We start from the raw sequence: 6,733 nt of genomic DNA, 5'->3' as shown, positions 1-6,733 counted from the left end.
GCATTTTTAGAAAGGAGAGACTAATTTGTGGTCTGAGGTAGTCACTCTAAAATTTCCTTGAAAACCCCAATTAGGAAGCAAAAGTAGACACTAAAAGAAAGAGGAGTTTAAGCCTCTAGACTCATAATGATTAAAAGAGAAAAACCTTTGGAAAAGAGACTTTGTGTTTATTAATTACCTTTAAACTGTTCAGAAGGATGATTTCCTTTTTCTCTTCAAGACTTAGGGTAAAGTCGTGGTAAGTTTCTTAATGGTCCAGAGGAGCTGACCAGCATGAGAGCCGTTCTCAAAACAACACGATTTTGAAACTGATTTGTGAGAAGTACAATGTTTGATTTGAAGAAGTGGATAATGAGGAGCCAATCATAATTATTCTAAAATATTTAAAGAGCTATTATGTTCATAGTAATGATAAGGAATGATATTGACTAATAGTAACCTTAGTAATAATAATAACATGGACACATCTAGGTGTTAGTCACTTTGCATGTAATTCCCACAGCAACCCAGAGCGTTATGTAATACTTTACAGATAAGGAAATAGAGTACAATGGTGCTTCATGGTAGGGTCAGGACTTTATCTGCTTCTAGTGCCCTTTGTCTCAACCACAGTACATAGTTTTTTTTGCAAGTGAGGGCTTGGATATTCTTAGTCCACCTTCAGCTCTTAAGAATAGATCTATTGCTGGGCTCCTGGGCGGCTCAGTGGGTTAAGCCTCTGCCTTCAGCTCAGGTCATGATCTCAGGGTCCTGGGATCGAGTCCCGCATTGGGCTCTCTGCTCTGCAGGGAGCCTGCTTCCTCCTCTCTCTCTCTGCCTGTCTCTCTGTCTACTTGTGATCTCTGTCAAATAAATAAATAAAATCTTAAGAAAAAAAAAAAAGAATAGATCTATTACTAATGGATAACATTTTCTGGATGGCATATTTATATGGCTCCGTATAACTAAATGTAAAGTAAGTCAATGTAAAGTCATCTGTTTTTTCATGTTGTTAATTTTTGGGATTTGTTCTTTAGGCAGTAGGGAGCCAAAGAAAGGTTTTTAGTAGGAGTATATTGGGATTGGAGAATGCCAAGATAATAAGTTTACCATCTTGTGATAAGATTACTATAATAGTCCAGGCAAAAGATGATGGAGTCTGGACCTTGGGCAGTTGAGGAGGGGATAAAAAATAAGAGGCAGATTCCGGAGACACCTAAGAGGTAGATAGGAGAGACTGGTGATCGGCTAGATGTGGTGGGTAAGGTAGAAGGAAGAATCGGAGGTGCTTCTTAGCCAGCCAAGTGCATGGTAATATCATTATCCTAGATAGGCTAGGAATGTTCTAAAAGAGCTTAATTGGGGATCATGTGGAAAGTAATATATCTTCAGATTTGATAGGTTTGCAGCGCTTGTGCTACATCAGGGCAGAGATGCACACTGGGCAGTTAGAAGTAAGTCTAAACTTCCAAGGAAAGCCCAGAGCTGGAGACTGAGGTTGGGCCTGTCTGCTGGGAGCCATGGAAGTGGATGGACATTCCCAGGGAGAACATGAAGAGTGAGAAACCTGGGGAGCCCAGGACCATGAACAGAGTAGTCATGTCTGTTCTGGCCATTTAGCAGATGTTTGCTGGTAGAGGGCACCACAAAGAGAAAATTAGATAATCAAGCCTCAAATCACAAGAGAACAGGTTGTGGGGGTTTTTGTTTTGTTTTGTTTTGTTTTGTTTTTTGTTTTGAGATTGTCCACTAAATGAAGCAGTCTGTGTGCAGCTGAAAATTTCCAGTTTTCTCTTATAACAGGCTCCCAATAGGACAGAAGTAGAAGAAACTGGTTCCAGGGCCTATGATTTAGGCTGATATTCTTAAGACCTCTGCTCCTACCCTTCCCATGCACCTCCACTCCAGTGATCTGGGAATTAGCCTCTTTTCAAAATTACATTCAGAAAAGAATTTCTGTATTAATGATATACCATCCTTGAAGCGTGGTAAAGTACATTGGGAAGGCATCAATTCAGTGTGGGTTTTTTGTTTTTTGGGGTTTTTTTTTTTTTTTTGGTGTGTGTGTAAGAGTCTAAAACCATTTCTTTTCCTTTTTATCTTTTTAAACACTTTTCTTCAACTGCAGGTGGAATCGTAAGAAGGCCATCTCACATGTTTTCTCCTCTTCTATTTCTTCGACAAGCTGTGTGACCTTGTACAAGACACCTCAGCTATCTGGGGTTCAACTTCCCTTATCTTTTAAATTCAGGAATTGGACTATTTTCTCTGAGGTATCTTTCAGCTCAAAAGTTTTGTGATTCCATAATTCAAGCCCTGCACATAAATGCCATTTAAATGTCATTGGTTAGATCACCAAAAGGCTAATAATTGTATAATCAGGGATAGATCAAATACCATTGAAATAAGGTTCCTTGAAGATTGAAAAAGTTCTCTTTATAGGAATGAAATAAGAAGCATTTTTTTTTTCATGAGGTCAAAATCTTCATTTTGGTATGAGCTCTAATTAAATTAAATCCTGAGAAATTTAGCCTAGAAATAAAAGACCTCCTCCCTCCCTGACTGACTCTAAAGGTTACGAGATAATAGAACATGTTGTTGTTGTTTTTGTTTTCCTTGATGTACTGACTTTTAGGAAAGATGAATAACTACTGTCTTAGCTCAGGCTGCTATAACAGCATACCATAGTTTAAGTGGCTTTACCAACAGACATCTGTTTCTCAAAGTTCTGGAGGCTGGAAGTCTGAGATCAGGGTTTCAGCATCATCAGGTTCTGGTCAGCGCCCTCTTCCTGGCTTGCAGAAGCCACCTTCCTGTTCTATTCTCACATGGAAGAGAGAAAGAAAGAAAGACCAAGATCTTTTGTTTCTTCTTTTAAAGGTACTAATCCTATTGTGGAGACCCTACCTTCATGATGTCATCTACAGCTAATCACCTCCTAAAGACCCCACCTCCATGTATTAGCACATTGGCAATTAGGACTTCAACATGAAATTTGAGGGGTGGGGTCGGGATACAAACTTTTCATGCAAAATTTAACTATCTCGCTGAAGAAGTTGTAGCTCTAAGTAAGGTAAACCTAATTAGGGAGTCTGCCTTGATAAATAAAGACATGGAGGTCAAAGTAGACTGGGTAGGGTGTGGTCCTCAAACACCTGAAGAAATATCATTGAGAGATAGACCAAATTATAGTTGACATGGAAGGGAAGTTGTCCTAGTGGGAGAAGGATGGGAAGAGGCACTGTGGTAATGAAGTTAAAGGGAGGCCACAAACAGGAAGCCAGATCAAGGAGTCTAGTTTTGGGGAGGATCAGGAGCAAGTCAAGAACCAAGAAGTGAGGATATGCTCAGGGAAAGCAGTGCTGGATATAGGTTGATCAACTACGTGGGCCTTCCCTTCTATGGTTCCAGCTGCCTGTCCTGGGAGTTTTGAAAAGCTGGGTAGAACTAGACACTAGAGGATGAACCGCTTTTGGTTTCTGGGCATCTTCATTTTAGGGAGAAGACACTACTAGGGGGGAGGGGCCTCTTGCCTTCCTTGAGAGCTTTAGGAGTTGGACCAAAGTAACATAATGTTGCAGTATTAAGATGTGCCTGTGTATTATGGCAACTTTTCTTTCTATTTATTTCAGTGGGCTTGGAAACAGACCCTCAGATCAGTTTTGTCTCCTGCCCCATCACTGTCCCCACTCCCCACCCCTTATTCTAGGTGAGTCATCATCTTCCAGAACAGTGACAGCCATCACCAAAATTGAGAACTCTGTGTGACAAAAGGGCTCTTTTCACAGTCCTCTGGCAATGTAATATAAAAGTTCACCACATCAGGCACATCATCTTAATCACTTGGGTCAAAAGAACCTCTAGATGTGACAAGCAGCTGCCTTCGTAGTTAACATCCTCCTTCTGACTGGCAAGGAGAAGACCGCAGATCACCAATGCATAGATGATCACTTCACTATTTTATTTCTTTAGATTTGTCTCCATAAGTTCAAATAAGGATTTCAGCCCAAGTCTTCTGTGTTAAAAGGATATATGGAAAAGAAGCCAGTTCTCACTCTTAAGATGAAGTGAGACTTAGCAATGGTGCCAGAGTTTCTAAGTGTACTGATGAAAGCATTACTTTAGTCCATGTCTATTGAATACCTGTTCTGGATGCCTAGCACTATCCCTCCAGGCACTGAGGGGTACAGGAGTACAGAAGCAGGCAGAGTTTGGCTCTAATCGAGCCTATATTCCTGTGGAGAAACAAATACAGAAATGGAAAAATATTAACTAATGACAAACACTATGCCAAGAATTGAGTGGGTGGGTGTGATGAAGAGTGATTGGGGGCTACTTTAATTAGGTGTCCAGAAAAGACTCACTGAAAAAGGACATTAAGAACATTAATGCTAAGATCTGAATGATAAGAGAGGGGCAGCCTGTGCAGGTCCAGGAGTGAGTATTCCAGGCATAACACAGAGTTGGCTCAAAGACCCTGAGGCAACACTGAAATTGACATATAAGGTTGTGGTTTAGTGACAACAGAGTAGAGAAGTTGTCGATGACTTCCCAGGGAAAGGTAAAAGCCAGACATAAGGAATTCAGAATTTATTCTAAGAATATTGGGAAATTATTGGAAGGTTTTAAGGAGGGAAAAGATTTTATCAAGGTACTATTTAAAGATCACTTTGGCTGTTTATAGAAAATGGATTGCATAAGGACAAGACCATAAGAAAGCAAGTCAGTTAGGAAGTGGCTACTGTCACCTACCCTGAAAGACAGTGATGGCTTAGATCACCATTTTGGTAGTGGAGATGGGGAGAAATGGATGCGTGTAGAATTTATTTTGAGGATAGAAATAACGAAGTTAGTTATTTCCATGTGGATAAATTGAGAGAAAGAGGGAATGACGAGTAATTCTTAGGGCTTGGGGTTGAGCAACTTAAGAGATGGGGGTATATACTAAGACAAGGAAGACTGGAACAGAAGCAGGTTTGGGGGGAAAATCATTGTTCAGTTTGAAGTGTACTGGTGATGTCAAAAAAAGATGTCAAGCAAGCACTAGGATATAAAGTTGGAGCACCAAGGACGCCTAGCGTTGGTGTGGCAAAAAGAATTATTCTTCACTGTACATACACGTGCTTTTCTATAGTTTTGACTACTTTATGTTTCGGTGGGAGTCATGTGACCACTCTGGTCAATGGGCTATATCACGCTGGGCTGAAGCCCTCAAGAGGGAATTTCAAGCTCTCTGTGATTTCTCCTGCTGCTGCCAAAGTGACTGTTAGTGTTCCAGATGGAAGAGTGCTTTTCAGTCCGGGTCCCTGAATGTTGAAACAGAATCACTATTCCCTCTGCTCATCTGTATTGGTCACATGGCATAAAAGAGAAATAAACCTTCTTGTGTTAAGGCACTGAGGTTTGGGGGTTCATTTGTTACTCCAGGACACCTGAGCTGATACTGACTAGTACAGTCAGATAAATGCAGTTAGGCATTTTCAGTAAAAAGATACTACATGAAATCATGGGACTGGACATTTTCTTGCAAGGAGAAAGTACAGATGGAGAGGAAAAGGGAATCCAGGCTAAAACTCTAATGTATTCTAATACACTGGGCTTGAATGAAAGCGGAGAGTCAGTGTTGTGTGGTGCCTCAGAAGCTAAGAGAGGAAGATGAAGTGTAAAAATAGGAGTCCGATTCCTGAGTATTTGAGCACCACATAGACATTGCAATGGCAGTTGTGTCTTTTCTCCATTGTTGGCTGTAGGAGAGAGCCTGGCTTTGACTGCTTAGAATGCAGTCACGAGGGGAGCACAGCACACTCTATAAGGCTATGTTGGTATGCTAGATCAAGCCAGCAGGTCACAAGATTGGAGGACCTTTTTTTTTTTTTTTTTCCCTTCTTGGCTCTGGATTTGGGCAGATGCAGATGTATCTGATCCGAAAAGCTTTTTCTGACTCATCCCACACTAGGTGATGCTAGATGTTCCTTCTTGAGGTTTCCATTAGGTCCATAGGAGGTCTCTAAGGCTTGCTATATTGCAATGTAAGTGCCTTGTTTCCTCAGATAGTCATCTCGTCTAGGACTGTCCCTAGCACTCACAAAGATATTCAAAATGAAGCAGATTCTCAATGTTGGTTCAATGAATGGACAGTCTTGGCACCTGGCAAAATCAACTCCTAGAAACATGAGGGATGTTTATCACAAATATAAGATAGTAAGTATTTCTGTTAACATCCCATGATCAAAGGAAGCCTAACTTTCTTGTTCAGATTCTTCATGTACTTAGTTCATCAACAAGTACTTACCAAATGCCTGGTGGGTACCAAAAATTATGCATTGGAGGGATGATAGGAAATATCTATCTTAGCTTCTACGCTCAAGGGAGTAACAGTGCAGTTGAGAGGATGAGGCTAATGGCTATGAATCCATCAGAGAATAGTAAGAGATGGTATATAGTTAATTGAAAAACTGAATGCCACAGACAATAAGCATTATAGGAATTTGATAAGGGGAAGAAATAGATGAATGTGAAATAAAATCAGATCTAGGCAAATTTCTTAAAGGACATGCAACTTTGAGGGCAGGTCAGATCCACAAGGCTGGAGAAGAATACAGAGGTACTGAATCAGAGATTCTGATTGTGAAGTGGCAAGTGATTAGATCCCTGACACCAGAGAAAAGGGTGTTTATTGGGTATTGGCAAGAAACTTGGTTGTTTTGAAAGATAGGGTGGGGCCAGATTAGGTCGGATTTCAAAAGTCAGTAAA

Source organism: Mustela erminea, chromosome 8 (genome assembly GCF_009829155.1).
Source record: "Mustela erminea isolate mMusErm1 chromosome 8, mMusErm1.Pri, whole genome shotgun sequence".
NCBI classification, from domain to species: Eukaryota; Metazoa; Chordata; class Mammalia; order Carnivora; family Mustelidae; genus Mustela; species Mustela erminea.
Note: the sequence above shows the minus strand (reverse complement) of the source record.